The sequence below is a fragment of the Lonchura striata genome, chromosome 24 (assembly GCF_046129695.1).
Source record: "Lonchura striata isolate bLonStr1 chromosome 24, bLonStr1.mat, whole genome shotgun sequence".
Lineage (NCBI taxonomy): Eukaryota > Metazoa > Chordata > Aves > Passeriformes > Estrildidae > Lonchura > Lonchura striata.
Window position 1 is genome coordinate 9,760,817 of NC_134626.1, and position 25,982 is coordinate 9,786,798.

Below are 25,982 nucleotides of genomic sequence, written 5' to 3' on the forward strand. Positions count from 1 at the left end.
AGTGTGTCTCGCAGGGAGATAGCTTAGGAGCGCAGCGCACTTTTGCCTCCCTTGTCCAGAAACACGCATTTGCTGCACACTCCAAAAACACTGCTCTTCCTATGGTAATATGTAAGCTGCTGTCTGACGCCCGTTCTCTTCTGCCCACTCTTGCCCAGCTCGTTGTTTTAACGTGCACGTGCCGTCCTGGCATTCAGTGCACAGCGAAAGCAATCGCAAAAGTCCAGCAGCTGCTGACTGCCAAACACAAGGCGCTGGCTATGTTCTTGCTTCTCGACAACTCAACGCAGCCCTTCATTTCTGCAGCTGCCATCGAGTTCTCTGCATCTCGAGCCTTCGGAAACGAGCACGAGTTTCCCAAGAGGGGCTTCATCAGGACGAAGTCAAAACCCAGGAAAATTGTCTCGGAGCACCTTCAATAAAGCATGCCAGCAGTGCATTGAAAAGGCAGGGAGCTTTAGCCACCGTCCTCTATCAGTCGCAAGGCTGTGCACACAATTTCGTCTCTCTGCAGCAACGTTCTTCGCCCTCGTACAAGCTACCGCTCTCTCCGGCTCCCGGAGCAGGAGAAGCGGCTGCTTCGCGCACACAACAGCGGAGCGGCAGCCGTACTCTCCGAAGCGCTGCTTCAGCCGAAAGACGCCGGCCACCGGCGCTTGGCTTCGGACAGCTCCGGAGAGCCGTAGTGTGCATCTGCACTAGACTGCATCATAGCGAAAAGCTTTGGCAGTGTGTCTCGCAGGGAGATAGCTTAGGAGCGCAGCGCACTTATGCCTCCCTTGTCCAAAAACACGATTTTACTGCACACTCCAAAAATAGTGCTCTTTCCTGGGCAATACGTAAGCTGCTATCTAGCGGCCGTGATTTTTCGGCTACTGTTGCTCAGCTAGTTGTTTTAACGTGCACAGGCCGTCCTGGCTTTCAGTGCACAGTGATAGCAATCGCAAAAGTCTACCAGCTGCTGACTTCCAAACACAAGGCGCTGGCTATGTTCTTGCTTCTCGACAACTCAACGCAGCCCTTCATTTCTGCAGTTGCCATCGAGGTCTCTGCATCTCGGAGCCTCAGAGGACGAGCACGAGTTTCCCAGGAGGGGCTGCATCAGGACGAATTCAAAACTCAGGAAAATTGTCCTGGAACACCTTCCCTAAGGATGCTAGAATGGAATTGAAGAGGCAGGCGAGCGGCCACCACGGTCCTCTAGCAGTTCTTAGGGTGCGCGCAGAAGACCGGTGCTCTGCGGCTTCGTTCTTCGCCCTCGTACAAGCTACCGCTCTCTCCGGCTCCCGGAGCAGGAGAAGCGGCTGCTTCGCGCACACAACAGCGGAGCGGCAGCCGTACGCTCCGAAGCGCTGCTTCAGCCGAAAGACGCCGGCCACCGGCGCTTGGCTTCGGACAGCTCCGGAGAGCCGTAGTGTGCGTCTGCACTAAACTGCATGATAGCGAAAAGCTTTGGCAGTGTGTCTCGCAGGGAGATAGCTTAGGAGCGCAGCGCACTTATGCCTCCCTTGTCCAGAAACACGATTTTACTGCACACTCCAAAAACAATGCTCTTTCCAGGGCAATATATAAGCTGATTTCTGACGGCCGTGATCTTTCGATTACTCTTGCTCAGCTAGTTGTTTTAACGTGCACAGGCCGTCCTGGCTTTCAGTGCACAGTGATAGCAATCGCAAAAGTCTAGCAGCTGCTGACTTCCAAACACAAGGCGCTGGCTATGTTCTTGCTTCTCGACAACTCAAAGCAGCCCTTCATTTCTGCAGTTGCCATCGAGGTCTCTGCACTCGGAGCCTCAGAGGACGCGCACGAGTTTCCCAGGAGGGGCTGCATCAGGACGAATTCAAAACTCAGGAAAATTGTCCTGGAACACCTTCCCTAAGGATGCTAGAATGGAATTGAAGAGGCAGGCGAGCGGCCACCACGGTCCTCTAGCAGTCCTTAGGGTGCGCGGAGAAGCCGGGTGCTCTGCGGCTTCGTTCTTCGCCCTCGTACAAGCTACCGCTCTCTCCGGCTCCCGGAGCAGGAGAAGCGGCTGCTTCGCGCACACAACAGCAGAGCGGCAGCCGTACGCTCCGAAGCGCTGCTTCAGCCGAAAGACGCCGGCCACCGGCGCTTGGCTTCGGACAGCTCCGGAGAGCCGTAGTGTGCGTCTGCACTAGACTGCATCCTAGCGAAAAGCTTTGGCAGTGTGTCTCGCAGGGAGATAGCTTAGGAGCGCAGCGCACTTTTGCCTCCCTTGTCCAGAAACACGCATTTGCTGCACACTCCAAAAACACTGCTCTTCCTATGGTAATATGTAAGCTGCTGTCTGACGCCCGTTCTCTTCTGCCCACTCTTGCCCAGCTCGTTGTTTTAACGTGCACGTGCCGTCCTGGCATTCAGTGCACAGTGAAAGCAATCGCAAAAGTCCAGCAGCTGCTGACTGCCAAACACAAGGCGCTGGCTATGTTCTTGCTTCTCGACAACTCAACGCAGCCCTTCATTTCTGCAGCTGCCATCGAGTTCTCTGCATCTCGAGCCTTCGGAAACGAGCACGAGTTTCCCAAGAGGGGCTTCATCAGGACGAAGTCAAAACTCAGGAAAATTGTCTCGGAGCACCTTCAATAAAGCATGCCAGCAGTGCATTGAAAAGGCAGGGAGCTTTAGCCACCGTCCTCTATCAGTCGCAAGGCTGTGCACACAATTTCGTCTCTCTGCAGCAACGTTCTTCGCCCTCGTACAAGCTACAGCTCTCTCCGGCTCCCGGAGCAGGAGAAGCGGCTGCTTCGCGCACACAACAGCGGAGCGGCAGCCGTACTCTCCGAAGCGCTGCTTCAGCCGAAAGACGCCGGCCACCGGCGCTTGGCTTCGGACAGCTCCGGAGAGCCGTAGTGTGCATCTGCACTAGACTGCATCATAGCGAAAAGCTTTGGCAGTGTGTCTCGCAGGGAGATAGCTTAGGAGCGCAGCGCACTTATGCCTCCCTTGTCCAAAAACACGATTTTACTGCACACTCCAAAAATAGTGCTCTTTCCTGGGCAATACGTAAGCTGCTATCTAGCGGCCGTGATTTTTCGGCTACTGTTGCTCAGCTAGTTGTTTTAACGTGCACAGGCCGTCCTGGCTTTCAGTGCACAGTGATAGCAATCGCAAAAGTCTAGCAGCTGCTGACTTCCAAACACAAGGCGCTGACTATGTTCTTGCTTCTCGACAACTCAACGCAGCTCTTCATTTCTGCAGTTGCCATCGAGGTCTCTGCATCTCGGAGACTCAGAGGACGAGCACAAGTTTCCCAGGAGGGGCTGCATCAGGACGAATTCAAAACTCAGGAAAATTGTCCTGGAACACCTTCCCTAAGGATGCTAGAATGGAATTGAAGAGGCAGGCGAGCGGCCACCACGGTCCTCTAGCAGTCCTTAGGGTGCGCGCAGAAGACCGGTGCTCTGCGGCTTCGTTCTTCGCCCTCGTACAAGCTACCGCTCTCTCCGGCTCCCGGAGCAGGAGAAGCGGCTGCTTCGCGCACACAACAGCGGAGCGGCAGCCGTACGCTCCGAAGCGCTGCTTCAGCCAAAAGACGCCGGCCACCGGCGCTTGGCTTCGGACAGCTCCGGAGAGCCGTAGTGTGCGTCTGCACTAAACTGCATGATAGCGAAAAGCTTTGGCAGTGTGTCTCGCAGGGAGATAGCTTAGGAGCGCAGCGCACTTATGCCTCCCTTGTCCAGAAACACGATTTTACTGCACACTCCAAAAACAATGCTCTTTCCAGGGCAATATATAAGCTGATTTCTGACGGCCGTGATCTTTCGATTACTCTTGCTCAGCTAGTTGTTTTAACGTGCACAGGCCGTCCTGGCTTTCAGTGCACAGTGATAGCAATCGCAAAAGTCTAGCAGCTGCTGACTTCCAAACACAAGGCGCTGGCTATGTTCTTGCTTCTCGACAACTCAACGCAGCCCTTCATTTCTGCACTTGCCAACGAGGTCTCTGCACTCGGAGCCTCAGAGGACGCGCACGAGTTTCCCAGGAGGGGCTGCATCAGGACGACTTCAAAACTCAGGAAAATTGTCCTGGAACACCTTCCCTAAGGATGCTAGAATGGAATTGAAGAGGCAGGCGAGCGGCCACCACGGTCCTCTAGCAGTCCTTAGGGTGCGCGGAGAAGCCGGGTGCTCTGCGGCTTCGTTCTTCGCCCTCGTACAAGCTACCGCTCTCTCCGGCTCCCGGAGCAGGAGAAGCGGCTGCTTCGCGCACACAACAGCGGAGCGGCAGCCGTACGCTCCGAAGCGCTGCTTCAGCCGAAAGACGCCGGCCACCGGCGCTTGGCTTCGGACAGCTCCGGAGAGCCGTAGTGTGCGTCTGCACTAGACTGCATCCTAGCGAAAAGCTTTGGCAGTGTGTCTCGCAGGGAGATAGCTTAGGAGCGCAGCGCACTTTTGCCTCCCTTGTCCAGAAACACGCATTTGCTGCACACTCCAAAAACACTGCTCTTCCTATGGTAATATGTAAGCTGCTGTCTGACGCCCGTTCTCTTCTGCCCACTCTTGCCCAGCTCGTTGTTTTAACGTGCACGTGCCGTCCTGGCATTCAGTGCACAGTGAAAGCAATCGCAAAAGTCCAGCAGCTGCTGACTGCCAAACACAAGGCGCTGGCTATGTTCTTGCTTCTCGACAACTCAACGCAGCCCTTCATTTCTGCAGCTGCCATCGAGTTCTCTGCATCTCGAGCCTTCGGAAACGAGCACGAGTTTCCCAAGAGGGGCTTCATCAGGACGAAGTCAAAACTCAGGAAAATTGTCTCGGAGCACCTTCAATAAAGCATGCCAGCAGTGCATTGAAAAGGCAGGGAGCTTTAGCCACCGTCCTCTATCAGTCGCAAGGCTGTGCACACAATTTCGTCTCTCTGCAGCAACGTTCTTCGCCCTCGTACAAGCTACAGCTCTCTCCGGCTCCCGGAGCAGGAGAAGCGGCTGCTTCGCGCACACAACAGCGGAGCGGCAGCCGTACTCTCCGAAGCGCTGCTTCAGCCGAAAGACGCCGGCCAGCGGCGCTTGGCTTCGGACAGCTCCGGAGAGCCGTAGTGTGCATCTGCACTAGACTGCATCATAGCGAAAAGCTTTGGCAGTGTGTCTCGCAGGGAGATAGCTTAGGAGCGCAGCGCACTTATGCCTCCCTTGTCCAAAAACACGATTTTACTGCACACTCCAAAAATAGTGCTCTTTCCTGGGCAATACGTAAGCTGCTATCTAGCGGCCGTGATTTTTCGGCTACTGTTGCTCAGCTAGTTGTTTTAACGTGCACAGGCCGTCCTGGCTTTCAGTGCACAGTGATAGCAATCGCAAAAGTCTAGCAGCTGCTGACTTCCAAACACAAGGCGCTGACTATGTTCTTGCTTCTCGACAACTCAACGCAGCTCTTCATTTCTGCAGTTGCCATCGAGGTCTCTGCATCTCGGAGACTCAGAGGACGAGCACAAGTTTCCCAGGAGGGGCTGCATCAGGACGAATTCAAAACTCAGGAAAATTGTCCTGGAACACCTTCCCTAAGGATGCTAGAATGGAATTGAAGAGGCAGGCGAGCGGCCACCACGGTCCTCTAGCAGTCCTTAGGGTGCGCGCAGAAGACCGGTGCTCTGCGGCTTCGTTCTTCGCCCTCGTACAAGCTACCGCTCTCTCCGGCTCCCGGAGCAGGAGAAGCGGCTGCTTCGCGCACACAACAGCGGAGCGGCAGCCGTACGCTCCGAAGCGCTGCTTCAGCCGAAAGACGCCGGCCACCGGCGCTTGGCTTCGGACAGCTCCGGAGAGCCGTAGTGTGCGTCTGCACTAGACTGCATCCTAGCGAAAAGCTTTGGCAGTGTGTCTCGCAGGGAGATAGCTTAGGAGCGCAGGGCACTTTTGCCTCCCTTGTCCAGAAACACGCATTTGCTGCACACTCCAAAAACACTGCTCTTCCTATGGTAATCTGTAAGCTGCTGTCTGACGCCCGTTCTCTTCTGCCCACTCTTGCCCAGCTCGTTGTTTTAACGTGCACAGGCCGTCCTGGCTTTCAGTGCACAGTGAAAGCAATCGCAAAAGTCCAGCAGCTGCTGACTTCCAAACACAAGGCGCTGGCTATGTTCTTGCTTCTCGACAACTCAACGCAGCCCTTCATTTCTGCAGCTGCCATCGAGTTCTCTGCATCTCGAGCCTTCGGAAACGAGCACGAGTTTCCCAAGAGGGGCTTCATCAGGACGAAGTCAAAACTCAGGAAAATTGTCTCGGAGCACCTTCAATAAAGCATGCCAGCAGTGCATTGAAAAGGCAGGGAGCTTTAGCCACCGTCCTCTATCAGTCGCAAGGCTGTGCACACAATTTCGTCTCTCTGCAGCAACGTTCTTCGCCCTCGTACAAGCTACAGCTCTCTCCGGCTCCCGGAGCAGGAGAAGCGGCTGCTTCGCGCACACAACAGCGGAGCGGCAGCCGTACGCTCCGAAGCGCTGCTTCAGCCGAAAGACGCCGGCCACCGGCGCTTGGCTTCGGACAGCTCCGGAGAGCCGTAGTGTGCGTCTGCACTAGACTGCATCATAGCGAAAAGCTTTGGCAGTGTGTCTCGCAGAGAGATAGCTTAGGAGCGCAGCGCACTTATGCCTCCCTTGTCCAGAAACACGATTTTACTGCACACTCCAAAAACAATGCTCTTTCCAGGGCAATATATAAGCTGATTTCTGACGGCCGTGATCTTTCGATTACTCTTGCTCAGCTAGTTGTTTTAACGTGCACATGCCGTCCTGGCATTCAGTGCACAGTGATAGCAATCGCAAAAGTCTAGCAGCTGCTGACTTCCAAACACAAGGCGCTGGCTATGTTCTTGCTTCTCGACAACTCAACGCAGCCCTTCATTTCTGCACTTGCCAACGAGGTCTCTGCACTCGGAGCCTCAGAGGACGCGCACGAGTTTCCCAGGAGGGGCTGCATCAGGACGACTTCAAAACTCAGGAAAATTGTCCTGGAACACCTTCCCTAAGGATGCTAGAATGGAATTGAAGAGGCAGGCGAGCGGCCACCACGGTCCTCTAGCACTCCTTAGGGTGCGCGGAGAAGCCGGGTGCTCTGCGGCTTCGTTCTTCGCCCTCGTACAAGCTACCGCTCTCTCCGCTCCCGGAGCAGGAGAAGCGGCTGCTTCGCGCACACAACAGCGGAGCGGCAGCCGTACGCTCCGAAGCGCTGCTTCAGCCGAAAGACGCCGGCCACCGGCGCTTGGCTTCGGACAGCTCCGGAGAGCCGTAGTGTGCGTCTGCACTAGACTGCATCGTAGCGAAAAGCTTTGGCAGTGTGTCTCGCAGGGAGATAGCTTAGGAGCGCAGCGCACTTTTGCCTCCCTTGTCCAGAAACACGCATTTGCTGCACACTCCAAAAACACTGCTCTTCCTATGGTAATATGTAAGCTGCTGTCTGACGCCCGTTCTCTTCTGCCCACTCTTGCCCAGCTCGTTGTTTTAACGTGCACGTGCCGTCCTGGCATTCAGTGCACAGTGAAAGCAATCGCAAAAGTCCAGCAGCTGCTGACTGCCAAACACAAGGCGCTGGCTATGTTCTTGCTTCTCGACAACTCAACGCAGCCCTTCATTTCTGCAGCTGCCATCGAGTTCTCTGCATCTCGAGCCTTCGGAAACGAGCACGAGTTTCCCAAGAGGGGCTTCATCAGGACGAAGTCAAAACCCAGGAAAATTGTCTCGGAGCACCTTCAATAAAGCATGCCAGCAGTGCATTGAAAAGGCAGGGAGCTTTAGCCACCGTCCTCTATCAGTCGCAAGGCTGTGCACACAATTTCGTCTCTCTGCAGCAACGTTCTTCGCCCTCGTACAAGCTACCGCTCTCTCCGCTCCCGGAGCAGGAGAAGCGGCTGCTTCGCGCACACAACAGCGGAGCGGCAGCCGTACGCTCCGAAGCGCTGCTTCAGCCGAAAGACGCCGGCCACCGGCGCTTGGCTTCGGACAGCTCCGGAGAGCCGTAGTGTGCGTCTGCACTAGACTGCATCCTAGCGAAAAGCTTTGGCAGTGTGTCTCGCAGGGAGATAGCTTAGGAGCGCAGCGCACTTTTGCCTCCCTTGTCCAGAAAGACGCATTTGCTGCACACTCCAAAAACACTGCTCTTCCTATGGTAATATGTAAGCTGCTGTCTGACGCCCGTTCTCTTCTGCCCACTCTTGCCCAGCTCGTTGTTTTAACGTGCACGTGCCGTCCTGGCATTCAGTGCACAGTGAAAGCAATCGCAAAAGTCCAGCAGCTGCTGACTGCCAAACACAAGGCGCTGGCTATGTTCTTGCTTCTCGACAACTCAACGCAGCCCTTCATTTCTGCAGCTGCCATCGAGTTCTCTGCATCTCGAGCCTTCGGAAACGAGCACGAGTTTCCCAAGAGGGGCTTCATCAGGACGAAGTCAAAACCCAGGAAAATTGTCTCGGAGCACCTTCAATAAAGCATGCCAGCAGTGCATTGAAAAGGCAGGGAGCTTTAGCCACCGTCCTCTATCAGTCGCAAGGCTGTGCACACAATTTCGTCTCTCTGCAGCAACGTTCTTCGCCCTCGTACAAGCTACAGCTCTCTCCGGCTCCCGGAGCAGGAGAAGCGGCTGCTTCGCGCACACAACAGCGGAGCGGCAGCCGTACTCTCCGAAGCGCTGCTTCAGCCGAAAGACGCCGGCCACCGGCGCTTGGCTTCGGACAGCTCCGGAGAGCCGTAGTGTGCATCTGCACTAGACTGCATCATAGCGAAAAGCTTTGGCAGTGTGTCTCGCAGGGAGATAGCTTAGGAGCGCAGCGCACTTATGCCTCCCTTGTCCAAAAACACGATTTTACTGCACACTCCAAAAATAGTGCTCTTTCCTGGGCAATACGTAAGCTGCTATCTAGCGGCCGTGATTTTTCGGCTACTGTTGCTCAGCTAGTTGTTTTAACGTGCACAGGCCGTCCTGGCTTTCAGTGCACAGTGATAGCAATCGCAAAAGTCTAGCAGCTGCTGACTTCCAAACACAAGGCGCTGACTATGTTCTTGCTTCTCGACAACTCAACGCAGCTCTTCATTTCTGCAGTTGCCATCGAGGTCTCTGCATCTCGGAGACTCAGAGGACGAGCACGAGTTTCCCAGGAGGGGCTGCATCAGGACGAATTCAAAACTCAGGAAAATTGTCCTGGAACACCTTCCCTAAGGATGCTAGAATGGAATTGAAGAGGCAGGCGAGCGGCCACCACGGTCCTCTAGCAGTCCTTAGGGTGCGCGCAGAAGGCCGGTGCTCTGCGGCTTCGTTCTTCGCCCTCGTACAAGCTACCGCTCTCTCCGGCTCCCGGAGCAGGAGAAGCGGCTGCTTCGCGCACACAACAGCGGAGCGGCAGCCGTACGCTCCGAAGCGCTGCTTCAGCCGAAAGACGCCGGCCACCGGCGCTTGGCTTCGGACAGCTCCGGAGAGCCGTAGTGTGCGTCTGCACTAGACTGCATCGTAGCGAAAAGCTTTGGCAGTGTGTCTCGCAGGGAGATAGCTTAGGAGCGCAGCGCACTTTTGCCTCCCTTGTCCAGAAACACGCATTTGCTGCACACTCCAAAAACACTGCTCTTCCTATGGTAATATGTAAGCTGCTGTCTGACGCCCGTTCTCTTCTGCCCACTCTTGCCCAGCTCGTTGTTTTAACGTGCACGTGCCGTCCTGGCATTCAGTGCACAGTGAAAGCAATCGCAAAAGTCCAGCAGCTGCTGACTGCCAAACACAAGGCGCTGGCTATGTTCTTGCTTCTCGACAACTCAACGCAGCCCTTCATTTCTGCAGCTGCCATCGAGTTCTCTGCATCTCGAGCCTTCGGAAACGAGCACGAGTTTCCCAAGAGGGGCTTCATCAGGACGAAGTCAAAACCCAGGAAAATTGTCTCGGAGCACCTTCAATAAAGCATGCCAGCAGTGCATTGAAAAGGCAGGGAGCTTTAGCCACCGTCCTCTATCAGTCGCAAGGCTGTGCACACAATTTCGTCTCTCTGCAGCAACGTTCTTCGCCCTCGTACAAGCTACAGCTCTCTCCGGCTCCCGGAGCAGGAGAAGCGGCTGCTTCGCGCACACAACAGCGGAGCGGCAGCCGTACTCTCCGAAGCGCTGCTTCAGCCGAAAGACGCCGGCCACCGGCGCTTGGCTTCGGACAGCTCCGGAGAGCCGTAGTGTGCGTCTGCACTAGACTGCATCATAGCGAAAAGCTTTGGCAGTGTGTCTCGCAGAGAGATAGCTTAGGAGCGCAGCGCACTTATGCCTCCCTTGTCCAGAAACACGATTTTACTGCACACTCCAAAAACAATGCTCTTTCCAGGGCAATATATAAGCTGATTTCTGACGGCCGTGATCTTTCGATTACTCTTGCTCAGCTAGTTGTTTTAACGTGCACAGGCCGTCCTGGCTTTCAGTGCACAGTGATAGCAATCGCAAAAGTCTAGCAGCTGCTGACTTCCAAACACAAGGCGCTGGCTATGTTCTTGCTTCTCGACAACTCAACGCAGCCCTTCATTTCTGCACTTGCCAACGAGGTCTCTGCACTCGGAGCCTCAGAGGACGCGCACGAGTTTCCCAGGAGGGGCTGCATCAGGACGAATTCAAAACTCAGGAAAATTGTCCTGGAACACCTTCCCTAAGGATGCTAGAATGGAATTGAAGAGGCAGGCGAGCGGCCACCACGGTCCTCTAGCACTCCTTAGGGTGCGCGGAGAAGCCGGGTGCTCTGCGGCTTCGTTCTTCGCCCTCGTACAAGCTACCGCTCTCTCCGCTCCCGGAGCAGGAGAAGCGGCTGCTTCGCGCACACAACAGCGGAGCGGCAGCCGTACGCTCCGAAGCGCTGCTTCAGCCGAAAGACGCCGGCCACCGGCGCTTGGCTTCGGACAGCTCCGGAGAGCCGTAGTGTGCGTCTGCACTAGACTGCATCCTAGCGAAAAGCTTTGGCAGTGTGTCTCGCAGGGAGATAGCTTAGGAGCGCAGCGCACTTTTGCCTCCCTTGTCCAGAAAGACGCATTTGCTGCACACTCCAAAAACACTGCTCTTCCTATGGTAATATGTAAGCTGCTGTCTGACGCCCGTTCTCTTCTGCCCACTCTTGCCCAGCTCGTTGTTTTAACGTGCACGTGCCGTCCTGGCATTCAGTGCACAGTGAAAGCAATCGCAAAAGTCCAGCAGCTGCTGACTGCCAAACACAAGGCGCTGGCTATGTTCTTGCTTCTCGACAACTCAACGCAGCCCTTCATTTCTGCAGCTGCCATCGAGTTCTCTGCATCTCGAGCCTTCGGAAACGAGCACGAGTTTCCCAAGAGGGGCTTCATCAGGACGAAGTCAAAACCCAGGAAAATTGTCTCGGAGCACCTTCAATAAAGCATGCCAGCAGTGCATTGAAAAGGCAGGGAGCTTTAGCCACCGTCCTCTATCAGTCGCAAGGCTGTGCACACAATTTCGTCTCTCTGCAGCAACGTTCTTCGCCCTCGTACAAGCTACCGCTCTCTCCGCTCCCGGAGCAGGAGAAGCGGCTGCTTCGCGCACACAACAGCGGAGCGGCAGCCGTACGCTCCGAAGCGCTGCTTCAGCCGAAAGACGCCGGCCACCGGCGCTTGGCTTCGGACAGCTCCGGAGAGCCGTAGTGTGCGTCTGCACTAGACTGCATCCTAGCGAAAAGCTTTGGCAGTGTGTCTCGCAGGGAGATAGCTTAGGAGCGCAGCGCACTTTTGCCTCCCTTGTCCAGAAACACGCATTTGCTGCACACTCCAAAAACACTGCTCTTCCTATGGTAATATGTAAGCTGCTGTCTGACGCCCGTTCTCTTCTGCCCACTCTTGCCCAGCTCGTTGTTTTAACGTGCACGTGCCGTCCTGGCATTCAGTGCACAGTGAAAGCAATCGCAAAAGTCCAGCAGCTGCTGACTGCCAAACACAAGGCGCTGGCTATGTTCTTGCTTCTCGACAACTCAACGCAGCCCTTCATTTCTGCAGCTGCCATCGAGTTCTCTGCATCTCGAGCCTTCGGAAACGAGCACGAGTTTCCCAAGAGGGGCTTCATCAGGACGAAGTCAAAACCCAGGAAAATTGTCTCGGAGCACCTTCAATAAAGCATGCCAGCAGTGCATTGAAAAGGCAGGGAGCTTTAGCCACCGTCCTCTATCAGTCGCAAGGCTGTGCACACAATTTCGTCTCTCTGCAGCAACGTTCTTCGCCCTCGTACAAGCTACAGCTCTCTCCGGCTCCCGGAGCAGGAGAAGCGGCTGCTTCGCGCACACAACAGCGGAGCGGCAGCCGTACTCTCCGAAGCGCTGCTTCAGCCGAAAGACGCCGGCCACCGGCGCTTGGCTTCGGACAGCTCCGGAGAGCCGTAGTGTGCATCTGCACTAGACTGCATCCTAGCGAAAAGCTTTGGCAGTGTGTCTCGCAGGGAGATAGCTTAGGAGCGCAGCGCACTTATGCCTCCCTTGTCCAAAAACACGATTTTACTGCACACTCCAAAAATAGTGCTCTTTCCTGGGCAATACGTAAGCTGCTATCTAGCGGCCGTGATTTTTCGGCTACTGTTGCTCAGCTAGTTGTTTTAACGTGCACAGGCCGTCCTGGCTTTCAGTGCACAGTGATAGCAATCGCAAAAGTCTAGCAGCTGCTGACTTCCAAACACAAGGCGCTGACTATGTTCTTGCTTCTCGACAACTCAACGCAGCTCTTCATTTCTGCAGTTGCCATCGAGGTCTCTGCATCTCGGAGACTCAGAGGACGAGCACGAGTTTCCCAGGAGGGGCTGCATCAGGACGAATTCAAAACTCAGGAAAATTGTCCTGGAACACCTTCCCTAAGGATGCTAGAATGGAATTGAAGAGGCAGGCGAGCGGCCACCACGGTCCTCTAGCAGTCCTTAGGGTGCGCGCAGAAGGCCGGTGCTCTGCGGCTTCGTTCTTCGCCCTCGTACAAGCTACCGCTCTCTCCGGCTCCCGGAGCAGGAGAAGCGGCTGCTTCGCGCACACAACAGCGGAGCGGCAGCCGTACGCTCCGAAGCGCTGCTTCAGCCGAAAGACGCCGGCCACCGGCGCTTGGCTTCGGACAGCTCCGGAGAGCCGTAGTGTGCGTCTGCACTAGACTGCATCCTAGCGAAAAGCTTTGGCAGTGTGTCTCGCAGGGAGATACCTTAGGAGCGCAGCGCACTTTTGCCTCCCTTGTCCAGAAACACGCATTTGCTGCACACTCCAAAAACACTGCTCTTCCTATGGTAATCTGTAAGCTGCTGTCTGACGCCCGTTCTCTTCTGCCCACTCTTGCCCAGCTCGTTGTTTTAACGTGCACGTGCCGTCCTGGCTTTCAGTGCACAGTGAAAGCAATCGCAAAAGTCCAGCAGCTGCTGACTGCCAAACACAAGGCGCTGGCTATGTTCTTGCTTCTCGACAACTCAACGCAGCCCTTCATTTCTGCAGCTGCCATCGAGTTCTCTGCATCTCGAGCCTTCGGAAACGAGCACGAGTTTCCCAAGAGGGGCTTCATCAGGACGAAGTCAAAACCCAGGAAAATTGTCTCGGAGCACCTTCAATAAAGCATGCCAGCAGTGCATTGAAAAGGCAGGGAGCTTTAGCCACCGTCCTCTATCAGTCGCAAGGCTGTGCACACAATTTCGTCTCTCTGCAGCAACGTTCTTCGCCCTCGTACAAGCTACAGCTCTCTCCGGCTCCCGGAGCAGGAGAAGCGGCTGCTTCGCGCACACAACAGCGGAGCGGCAGCCGTACTCTCCGAAGCGCTGCTTCAGCCGAAAGACGCCGGCCACCGGCGCTTGGCTTCGGACAGCTCCGGAGAGCCGTAGTGTGCGTCTGCACTAGACTGCATCATAGCGAAAAGCTTTGGCAGTGTGTCTCGCAGAGAGATAGCTTAGGAGCGCAGCGCACTTATGCCTCCCTTGTCCAGAAACACGATTTTACTGCACACTCCAAAAACAATGCTCTTTCCAGGGCAATATATAAGCTGATTTCTGACGGCCGTGATCTTTCGATTACTCTTGCTCAGCTAGTTGTTTTAACGTGCACAGGCCGTCCTGGCTTTCAGTGCACAGTGATAGCAATCGCAAAAGTCTAGCAGCTGCTGACTTCCAAACACAAGGCGCTGGCTATGTTCTTGCTTCTCGACAACTCAACGCAGCCCTTCATTTCTGCACTTGCCAACGAGGTCTCTGCACTCGGAGCCTCAGAGGACGCGCACGAGTTTCCCAGGAGGGGCTGCATCAGGACGAATTCAAAACTCAGGAAAATTGTCCTGGAACACCTTCCCTAAGGATGCTAGAATGGAATTGAAGAGGCAGGCGAGCGGCCACCACGGTCCTCTAGCACTCCTTAGGGTGCGCGGAGAAGCCGGGTGCTCTGCGGCTTCGTTCTTCGCCCTCGTACAAGCTACCGCTCTCTCCGCTCCCGGAGCAGGAGAAGCGGCTGCTTCGCGCACACAACAGCGGAGCGGCAGCCGTACGCTCCGAAGCGCTGCTTCAGCCGAAAGACGCCGGCCACCGGCGCTTGGCTTCGGACAGCTCCGGAGAGCCGTAGTGTGCGTCTGCACTAGACTGCATCCTAGGGAAAAGCTTTGGCAGTGTGTCTCGCAGGGAGATAGCTTAGGAGCGCAGCGCACTTTTGCCTCCCTTGTCCAGAAACACGCATTTGCTGCACACTCCAAAAACACTGCTCTTCCTATGGTAATATGTAAGCTGCTGTCTGACGCCCGTTCTCTTCTGCCCACTCTTGCCCAGCTCGTTGTTTTAACGTGCACGTGCCGTCCTGGCATTCAGTGCACAGTGAAAGCAATCGCAAAAGTCCAGCAGCTGCTGACTGCCAAACACAAGGCGCTGGCTATGTTCTTGCTTCTCGACAACTCAACGCAGCCCTTCATTTCTGCAGCTGCCATCGAGTTCTCTGCATCTCGAGCCTTCGGAAACGAGCACGAGTTTCCCAAGAGGGGCTTCATCAGGACGAAGTCAAAACCCAGGAAAATTGTCTCGGAGCACCTTCAATAAAGCATGCCAGCAGTGCATTGAAAAGGCAGGGAGCTTTAGCCACCGTCCTCTATCAGTCGCAAGGCTGTGCACACAATTTCGTCTCTCTGCAGCAACGTTCTTCGCCCTCGTACAAGCTACAGCTCTCTCCGGCTCCCGGAGCAGGAGAAGCGGCTGCTTCGCGCACACAACAGCGGAGCGGCAGCCGTACTCTCCGAAGCGCTGCTTCAGCCGAAAGACGCCGGCCACCGGCGCTTGGCTTCGGACAGCTCCGGAGAGTCGTAGTGTGCATCTGCACTAGACTGCATCATAGCGAAAAGCTTTGGCAGTGTGTCTCGCAGAGAGATAGCTTAGGAGCGCAGCGCACTTATGCCTCCCTTGTCCAAAAACACGATTTTACTGCACACTCCAAAAATAGTGCTCTTTCCTGGGCAATACGTAAGCTGCTATCTAGCGGCCGTGATTTTTCGGCTACTGTTGCTCAGCTAGTTGTTTTAACGTGCACAGGCCGTCCTGGCTTTCAGTGCACAGTGATAGCAATCGCAAAAGTCTAGCAGCTGCTGACTTCCAAACACAAGGCGCTGGCTATGTTCTTGCTTCTCGACAACTCAAAGCAGCTCTTCATTTCTGCAGTTGCCATCGAGGTCTCTGCATCTCGGAGACTCAGAGGACGAGCACGAGTTTCCCAGGAGGGGCTGCATCAGGACGAATTCAAAACTCAGGAAAATTGTCCTGGAACACCTTCCCTAAGGATGCTAGAATGGAATTGAAGAGGCAGGCGAGCGGTCACCACGGTCCTCTAGCAGTCCTTAGGGTGCGCGCAGAAGGCCGGTGCTCTGCGGCTTCGTTCTTCGCCCTCGTACAAGCTACCGCTCTCTCCGGCTCCCGGAGCAGGAGAAGCGGCTGCTTCGCGCACACAACAGCGGAGCGGCAGCCGTACGCTCCGAAGCGCTGCTTCAGCCGAAAGACGCCGGCCACCGGCGCTTGGCTTCGGACAGCTCCGGAGAGCCGTAGTGTGCGTCTGCACTAGACTGCATCCTAGCGAAAAGCTTTGGCAGTGTGTCTCGCAGGGAGATAGCTTAGGAGCGCAGGGCACTTTTGCCTCCCTTGTCCAGAAACACGCATTTGCTGCACACTCCAAAAACACTGCTCTTCCTATGGTAATCTGTAAGCTGCTGTCTGACGCCCGTTCTCTTCTGCCCACTCTTGCCCAGCTCGTTGTTTTAACGTGCACAGGCCGTCCTGGCTTTCAGTGCACAGTGATAGCAATCGCAAAAGTCTAGCAGCTGCTGACTTCCAAACACAAGGCGCTGGCTATGTTCTTGCTTCTCGACAACTCAACGCAGCCCTTCATTTCTGCAGCTGCCATCGAGTTCTCTGCATCTCGAGCCTTCGGAAACGAGCACGAGTTTCCCAAGAGGGGCTTCATCAGGACGAAGTCAAAACTCAGGAAAATTGTCTCGGAGCACCTTCAATAAAGCATGCCAGCAGTGCATTGAAAAGGCAGGGAGCTTTAGCCACCGTCCTCTATCAGTCGCAAGGCTGTGCACACAATTTCGTCTCTCTGCAGCAACGTTCTTCGCCCTCGTACAAGCTACAGCTCTCTCCGGCTCCCGGAGCAGGAGAAGCGGCTGCTTCGCGCACACAACAGCGGAGCGGCAGCCGTACGCTCCGAAGCGCTGCTTCAGCCGAAAGACGCCGGCCACCGGCGCTTGGCTTCGGACAGCTCCGGAGAGCCGTAGTGTGCGTCTGCACTAGACTGCATCATAGCGAAAAGCTTTGGCAGTGTGTCTCGCAGAGAGATAGCTTAGGAGCGCAGCGCACTTATGCCTCCCTTGTCCAGAAACACGATTTTACTGCACACTCCAAAAACAATGCTCTTTCCAGGGCAATATATAAGCTGATTTCTGACGGCCGTGATCTTTCGATTACTCTTGCTCAGCTAGTTGTTTTAACGTGCACATGCCGTCCTGGCATTCAGTGCACAGTGATAGCAATCGCAAAAGTCTAGCAGCTGCTGACTTCCAAACACAAGGCGCTGGCTATGTTCTTGCTTCTCGACAACTCAACGCAGCCCTTCATTTCTGCACTTGCCAACGAGGTCTCTGCACTCGGAGCCTCAGAGGACGCGCACGAGTTTCCCAGGAGGGGCTGCATCAGGACGAATTCAAAACTCAGGAAAATTGTCCTGGAACACCTTCCCTAAGGATGCTAGAATGGAATTGAAGAGGCAGGCGAGCGGCCACCACGGTCCTCTAGCACTCCTTAGGGTGCGCGGAGAAGCCGGGTGCTCTGCGGCTTCGTTCTTCGCCCTCGTACAAGCTACCGCTCTCTCCGCTCCCGGAGCAGGAGAAGCGGCTGCTTCGCGCACACAACAGCGGAGCGGCAGCCGTACGCTCCGAAGCGCTGCTTCAGCCGAAAGACGCCGGCCACCGGCGCTTGGCTTCGGACAGCTCCGGAGAGCCGTAGTGTGCGTCTGCACTAGACTGCATCCTAGCGAAAAGCTTTGGCAGTGTGTCTCGCAGGGAGATAGCTTAGGAGCGCAGCGCACTTTTGCCTCCCTTGTCCAGAAACACGCATTTGCTGCACACTCCAAAAACAATGCTCTTCCTATGGTAATATGTAAGCTGCTGTCTGACGCCCGTTCTCTTCTGCCCACTCTTGCCCAGCTCGTTGTTTTAACGTGCACGTGCCGTCCTGGCATTCAGTGCACAGTGAAAGCAATCGCAAAAGTCCAGCAGCTGCTGACTGCCAAACACAAGGCGCTGGCTATGTTCTTGCTTCTCGACAACTCAACGCAGCCCTTCATTTCTGCAGCTGCCATCGAGTTCTCTGCATCTCGAGCCTTCGGAAACGAGCACGAGTTTCCCAAGAGGGGCTTCATCAGGACGAAGTCAAAACCCAGGAAAATTGTCTCGGAGCACCTTCAATAAAGCATGCCAGCAGTGCATTGAAAAGGCAGGGAGCTTTAGCCACCGTCCTCTATCAGTCGCAAGGCTGTGCACACAATTTCGTCTCTCTGCAGCAACGTTCTTCGCCCTCGTACAAGCTACCGCTCTCTCCGCTCCCGGAGCAGGAGAAGCGGCTGCTTCGCGCACACAACAGCGGAGCGGCAGCCGTACGCTCCGAAGCGCTGCTTCAGCCGAAAGACGCCGGCCACCGGCGCTTGGCTTCGGACAGCTCCGGAGAGCCGTAGTGTGCGTCTGCACTAGACTGCATCCTAGCGAAAAGCTTTGGCAGTGTGTCTCGCAGGGAGATAGCTTAGGAGCGCAGCGCACTTTTGCCTCCCTTGTCCAGAAACACGCATTTGCTGCACACTCCAAAAACACTGCTCTTCCTATGGTAATATGTAAGCTGCTGTCTGACGCCCGTTCTCTTCTGCCCACTCTTGCCCAGCTCGTTGTTTTAACGTGCACGTGCCGTCCTGGCATTCAGTGCACAGTGAAAGCAATCGCAAAAGTCCAGCAGCTGCTGACTGCCAAACACAAGGCGCTGGCTATGTTCTTGCTTCTCGACAACTCAACGCAGCCCTTCATTTCTGCAGCTGCCATCGAGTTCTCTGCATCTCGAGCCTTCGGAAACGAGCACGAGTTTCCCAAGAGGGGCTTCATCAGGACGAAGTCAAAACCCAGGAAAATTGTCTCGGAGCACCTTCAATAAAGCATGCCAGCAGTGCATTGAAAAGGCAGGGAGCTTTAGCCACCGTCCTCTATCAGTCGCAAGGCTGTGCACACAATTTCGTCTCTCTGCAGCAACGTTCTTCGCCCTCGTACAAGCTACAGCTCTCTCCGGCTCCCGGAGCAGGAGAAGCGGCTGCTTCGCGCACACAACAGCGGAGCGGCAGCCGTACTCTCCGAAGCGCTGCTTCAGCCGAAAGACGCCGGCCACCGGCGCTTGGCTTCGGACAGCTCCGGAGAGCCGTAGTGTGCATCTGCACTAGACTGCATCATAGCGAAAAGCTTTGGCAGTGTGTCTCGCAGGGAGATAGCTTAGGAGCGCAGCGCACTTATGCCTCCCTTGTCCAAAAACACGATTTTACTGCACACTCCAAAAATAGTGCTCTTTCCTGGGCAATACGTAAGCTGCTATCTAGCGGCCGTGATTTTTCGGCTACTGTTGCTCAGCTAGTTGTTTTAACGTGCACAGGCCGTCCTGGCTTTCAGTGCACAGTGATAGCAATCGCAAAAGTCTAGCAGCTGCTGACTTCCAAACACAAGGCGCTGACTATGTTCTTGCTTCTCGACAACTCAACGCAGCTCTTCATTTCTGCAGTTGCCATCGAGGTCTCTGCATCTCGGAGACTCAGAGGACGAGCACGAGTTTCCCAGGAGGGGCTGCATCAGGACGAATTCAAAACTCAGGAAAATTGTCCTGGAACACCTTCCCTAAGGATGCTAGAATGGAATTGAAGAGGCAGGCGAGCGGCCACCACGGTCCTCTAGCAGTCCTTAGGGTGCGCGCAGAAGGCCGGTGCTCTGCGGCTTCGTTCTTCGCCCTCGTACAAGCTACCGCTCTCTCCGGCTCCCGGAGCAGGAGAAGCGGCTGCTTCGCGCACACAACAGCGGAGCGGCAGCCGTACGCTCCGAAGCGCTGCTTCAGCCGAAAGACGCCGGCCACCGGCGCTTGGCTTCGGACAGCTCCGGAGAGCCGTAGTGTGCGTCTGCACTAGACTGCATCCTAGCGAAAAGCTTTGGCAGTGTGTCTCGCAGGGAGATAGCTTAGGAGCGCAGCGCACTTTTGCCTCCCTTGTCCAGAAACACGCATTTGCTGCACACTCCAAAAACACTGCTCTTCCTATGGTAATATGTAAGCTGCTGTCTGACGCCCGTTCTCTTCTGCCCACTCTTGCCCAGCTCGTTGTTTTAACGTGCACGTGCCGTCCTGGCATTCAGTGCACAGTGAAAGCAATCGCAAAAGTCCAGCAGCTGCTGACTGCCAAACACAAGGCGCTGGCTATGTTCTTGCTTCTCGACAACTCAACGCAGCCCTTCATTTCTGCAGCTGCCATCGAGTTCTCTGCATCTCGAGCCTTCGGAAACGAGCACGAGTTTCCCAAGAGGGGCTTCATCAGGACGAAGTCAAAACCCAGGAAAATTGTCTCGGAGCACCTTCAATAAAGCATGCCAGCAGTGCATTGAAAAGGCAGGGAGCTTTAGCCACCGTCCTCTATCAGTCGCAAGGCTGTGCACACAATTTCGTCTCTCTGCAGCAACGTTCTTCGCCCTCGTACAAGCTACAGCTCTCTCCGGCTCCCGGAGCAGGAGAAGCGGCTGCTTCGCGCACACAACAGCGGAGCGGCAGCCGTACTCTCCGAAGCGCTGCTTCAGCCGAAAGACGCCGGCCACCGGCGCTTGGCTTCGGACAGCTCCGGAGAGCCGTAGTGTGCGTCTGCACTAGACTGCATCATAGCGAAAAGCTTTGGCAGTGTGTCTCGCAGAGAGATAGCTTAGGAGCGCAGCGCACTTATGCCTCCCTTGTCCAGAAACACGATTTTACTGCACACTCCAAAAACAATGCTCTTTCCAGGGCAATATATAAGCTGATTTCTGACGGCCGTGATCTTTCGATTACTCTTGCTCAGCTAGTTGTTTTAACGTGCACAGGCCGTCCTGGCTTTCAGTGCACAGTGATAGCAATCGCAAAAGTCTAGCAGCTGCTGACTTCCAAACACAAGGCGCTGGCTATGTTCTTGCTTCTCGACAACTCAACGCAGCCCTTCATTTCTGCACTTGCCAACGAGGTCTCTGCACTCGGAGCCTCAGAGGACGCGCACGAGTTTCCCAGGAGGGGCTGCATCAGGACGACTTCAAAACTCAGGAAAATTGTCCTGGAACACCTTCCCTAAGGATGCTAGAATGGAATTGAAGAGGCAGGCGAGCGGCCACCACGGTCCTCTAGCACTCCTTAGGGTGCGCGGAGAAGCCGGGTGCTCTGCGGCTTCGTTCTTCGCCCTCGTACAAGCTACCGCTCTCTCCGCTCCCGGAGCAGGAGAAGCGGCTGCTTCGCGCACACAACAGCGGAGCGGCAGCCGTACGCTCCGAAGCGCTGCTTCAGCCGAAAGACGCCGGCCACCGGCGCTTGGCTTCGGACAGCTCCGGAGAGCCGTAGTGTGCGTCTGCACTAGACTGCATCCTAGCGAAAAGCTTTGGCAGTGTGTCTCGCAGGGAGATAGCTTAGGAGCGCAGCGCACTTATGCCTCCCTTGTCCAGAAAGACGCATTTGCTGCACACTCCAAAAACACTGCTCTTCCTATGGTAATATGTAAGCTGCTGTCTGACGCCCGTTCTCTTCTGCCCACTCTTGCCCAGCTCGTTGTTTTAACGTGCACGTGCCGTCCTGGCATTCAGTGCACAGTGAAAGCAATCGCAAAAGTCCAGCAGCTGCTGACTGCCAAACACAAGGCGCTGGCTATGTTCTTGCTTCTCGACAACTCAACGCAGCCCTTCATTTCTGCAGCTGCCATCGAGTTCTCTGCATCTCGAGCCTTCGGAAACGAGCACGAGTTTCCCAAGAGGGGCTTCATCAGGACGAAGTCAAAACCCAGGAAAATTGTCTCGGAGCACCTTCAATAAAGCATGCCAGCAGTGCATTGAAAAGGCAGGGAGCTTTAGCCACCGTCCTCTATCAGTCGCAAGGCTGTGCACACAATTTCGTCTCTCTGCAGCAACGTTCTTCGCCCTCGTACAAGCTACCGCTCTCTCCGGCTCCCGGAGCAGGAGAAGCGGCTGCTTCGCGCACACAACAGCGGAGCGGCAGCCGTACTCTCCGAAGCGCTGCTTCAGCCGAAAGACGCCGGCCACCGGCGCTTGGCTTCGGACAGCTCCGGAGAGCCGTAGTGTGCATCTGCACTAGACTGCATCATAGCGAAAAGCTTTGGCAGTGTGTCTCGCAGGGAGATAGCTTAGGAGCGCAGCGCACTTATGCCTCCCTTGTCCAAAAACACGATTTTACTGCACACTCCAAAAATAGTGCTCTTTCCTGGGCAATACGTAAGCTGCTATCTAGCGGCCGTGATTTTTCGGCTACTGTTGCTCAGCTAGTTGTTTTAACGTGCACAGGCCGTCCTGGCTTTCAGTGCACAGTGATAGCAATCGCAAAAGTCTAGCAGCTGCTGACTTCCAAACACAAGGCGCTGGCTATGTTCTTGCTTCTCGACAACTCAACGCAGCCCTTCATTTCTGCAGTTGCCATCGAGGTCTCTGCATCTCGGAGACTCAGAGGACGAGCACGAGTTTCCCAGGAGGGGCTGCATCAGGACGAATTCAAAACTCAGGAAAATTGTCCTGGAACACCTTCCCTAAGGATGCTAGAATGGAATTGAAGAGGCAGGCGAGCGGCCACCACGGTCCTCTAGCAGTCCTTAGGGTGCGCGCAGAAGACCGGTGCTCTGCGGCTTCGTTCTTCGCCCTCGTACAAGCTACCGCTCTCTCCGGCTCCCGGAGCAGGAGAAGCGGCTGCTTCGCGCACACAACAGCGGAGCGGCAGCCGTACGCTCCGAAGCGCTGCTTCAGCCGAAAGACGCCGGCCACCGGCGCTTGGCTTCGGACAGCTCCGGAGAGCCGTAGTGTGCGTCTGCACTAGACTGCATCCTAGCGAAAAGCTTTGGCAGTGTGTCTCGCAGGGAGATACCTTAGGAGCGCAGCGCATTTTTGCCTCCCTTGTCCAGAAACACGCATTTGCTGCACACTCCAAAAACACTGCTCTTCCTATGGTAATATGTAAGCTGCTGTCTGACGCCCGTTCTCTTCTGCCCACTCTTGCCCAGCTCGTTGTTTTAACGTGCACGTGCCGTCCTGGCTTTCAGTGCACAGTGAAAGCAATCGCAAAAGTCCAGCAGCTGCTGACTGCCAAACACAAGGCGCTGGCTATGTTCTTGCTTCTCGACAACTCAACGCAGCCCTTCATTTCTGCAGCTGCCATCGAGTTCTCTGCATCTCGAGCCTTCGGAAACGAGCACGAGTTTCCCAAGAGGGGCTTCATCAGGACGAAGTCAAAACCCAGGAAAATTGTCTCGGAGCACCTTCAATAAAGCATGCCAGCAGTGCATTGAAAAGGCAGGGAGCTTTAGCCACCGTCCTCTATCAGTCGCAAGGCTGTGCACACAATTTCGTCTCTCTGCAGCAACGTTCTTCGCCCTCGTACAAGCTACAGCTCTCTCCGGCTCCCGGAGCAGGAGAAGCGGCTGCTTCGCGCACACAACAGCGGAGCGGCAGCCCTACGCTCCGAAGCGCTGCTTCAGCCGAAAGACGCCGGCCACCGGCGCTTGGCTTCGGACAGCTCCGGAGAGCCGTAGTGTGCGTCTGCACTAGACTGCATCATAGCGAAAAGCTTTGGCAGTGTGTCTCGCAGAGAGATAGCTTAGGAGCGCAGCGCACTTATGCCTCCCTTGTCCAAAAACACGATTTTACTGCACACTCCAAAAACAATGCTCTTTCCAGGGCAATATATAAGCTGATTTCTGACGGCCGTGATCTTTCGATTACTCTTGCTCAGCTAGTTGTTTTAACGTGCACAGGCCGTCCTGGCTTTCAGTGCACAGTGATAGCAATCGCAAAAGTCTAGCAGCTGCTGACTTCCAAACACAAGGCGCTGGCTATGTTCTTGCTTCTCGACAACTCAACGCAGCCCTTCATTTCTGCACTTGCCAACGAGGTCTCTGCACTCGGAGCCTCAGAGGACGCGCACGAGTTTCCCAGGAGGGGCTGCATCAGGACGAATTCAAAACTCAGGAAAATTGTCCTGGAACACCTTCCCTAAGGATGCTAGAATGGAATTGAAGAGGCAGGCGAGCGGCCACCACGGTCCTCTAGCACTCCTTAGGGTGCGCGGAGAAGCCGGGTGCTCTGCGGCTTCGTTCTTCGCCCTCGTACAAGCTACCGCTCTCTCCGGCTCCCGGAGCAGGAGAAGCGGCTGCTTCGCGCACACAACAGCGGAGCGGCAGCCGTACGCTCCGAAGCGCTGCTTCAGCCGAAAGACGCCGGCCACCGGCGCTTGGCTTCGGACAGCTCCGGAGAGCCGTAGTGTGCGTCTGCACTAGACTGCATCCTAGCGAAAAGCTTTGGCAGTGTGTCTCGCAGGGAGATACCTTAGGAGCGCAGCGCATTTTTGCCTCCCTTGTCCAGAAACACGCATTTGCTGCACACTCCAAAAACACTGCTCTTCCTATGGTAATATGTAAGCTGCTGTCTGACGCCCGTTCTCTTCTGCCCACTCTTGCCCAGCTCGTTGTTTTAACGTGCACGTGCCGTCCTGGCTTTCAGTGCACAGTGAAAGCAATCGCAAAAGTCCAGCAGCTGCTGACTGCCAAACACAAGGCGCTGGCTATGTTCTTGCTTCTCGACAACTCAACGCAGCCCTTCATTTCTGCAGCTGCCATCGAGTTCTCTGCATCTCGAGCCTTCGGAAACGAGCACGAGTTTCCCAAGAGGGGCTTCATCAGGACGAAGTCAAAACCCAGGAAAATTGTCTCGGAGCACCTTCAATAAAGCATGCCAGCAGTGCATTGAAAAGGCAGGGAGCTTTAGCCACCGTCCTCTATCAGTCGCAAGGCTGTGCACACAATTTCGTCTCTCTGCAGCAACGTTCTTCGCCCTCGTACAAGCTACAGCTCTCTCCGGCTCCCGGAGCAGGAGAAGCGGCTGCTTCGCGCACACAACAGCGGAGCGGCAGCCCTACGCTCCGAAGCGCTGCTTCAGCCGAAAGACGCCGGCCACCGGCGCTTGGCTTCGGACAGCTCCGGAGAGCCGTAGTGTGCGTCTGCACTAGACTGCATCATAGCGAAAAGCTTTGGCAGTGTGTCTCGCAGAGAGATAGCTTAGGAGCGCAGCGCACTTATGCCTCCCTTGTCCAAAAACACGATTTTACTGCACACTCCAAAAACAATGCTCTTTCCAGGGCAATATATAAGCTGATTTCTGACGGCCGTGATCTTTCGATTACTCTTGCTCAGCTAGTTGTTTTAACGTGCACAGGCCGTCCTGGCTTTCAGTGCACAGTGATAGCAATCGCAAAAGTCTAGCAGCTGCTGACTTCCAAACACAAGGCGCTGGCTATGTTCTTGCTTCTCGACAACTCAACGCAGCCCTTCATTTCTGCACTTGCCAACGAGGTCTCTGCACTCGGAGCCTCAGAGGACGCGCACGAGTTTCCCAGGAGGGGCTGCATCAGGACGAATTCAAAACTCAGGAAAATTGTCCTGGAACACCTTCCCTAAGGATGCTAGAATGGAATTGAAGAGGCAGGCGAGCGGCCACCACGGTCCTCTAGCACTCCTTAGGGTGCGCGGAGAAGCCGGGTGCTCTGCGGCTTCGTTCTTCGCCCTCGTACAAGCTACCGCTCTCTCCGGCTCCCGGAGCAGGAGAAGCGGCTGCTTCGCGCACACAACAGCGGAGCGGCAGCCGTACGCTCCGAAGCGCTGCTTCAGCCGAAAGACGCCGGCCACCGGCGCTTGGCTTCGGACAGCTCCGGAGAGCCGTAGTGTGCGTCTGCACTAGACTGCATCCTAGCGAAAAGCTTTGGCAGTGTGTCTCGCAGGGAGATACCTTAGGAGCGCAGCGCACTTTTGCCTCCCTTGTCCAGAAAGACGCATTTGCTGCACACTCCAAAAACACTGCTCTTCCTATGGTAATATGTAAGCTGCTGTCTGACGCCCGTTCTCTTCTGCCCACTCTTGCCCAGCTCGTTGTTTTAACGTGCACGTGCCGTCCTGGCATTCAGTGCACAGTGAAAGCAATCGCAAAAGTCCAGCAGCTGCTGACTGCCAAACACAAGGCGCTGGCTATGTTCTTGCTTCTCGACAACTCAACGCAGCCCTTCATTTCTGCAGCTGCCATCGAGTTCTCTGCATCTCGAGCCTTCGGAAACGAGCACGAGTTTCCCAAGAGGGGCTTCATCAGGACGAAGTCAAAACCCAGGAAAATTGTCTCGGAGCACCTTCAATAAAGCATGCCAGCAGTGCATTGAAAAGGCAGGGAGCTTTAGCCACCGTCCTCTATCAGTCGCAAGGCTGTGCACACAATTTC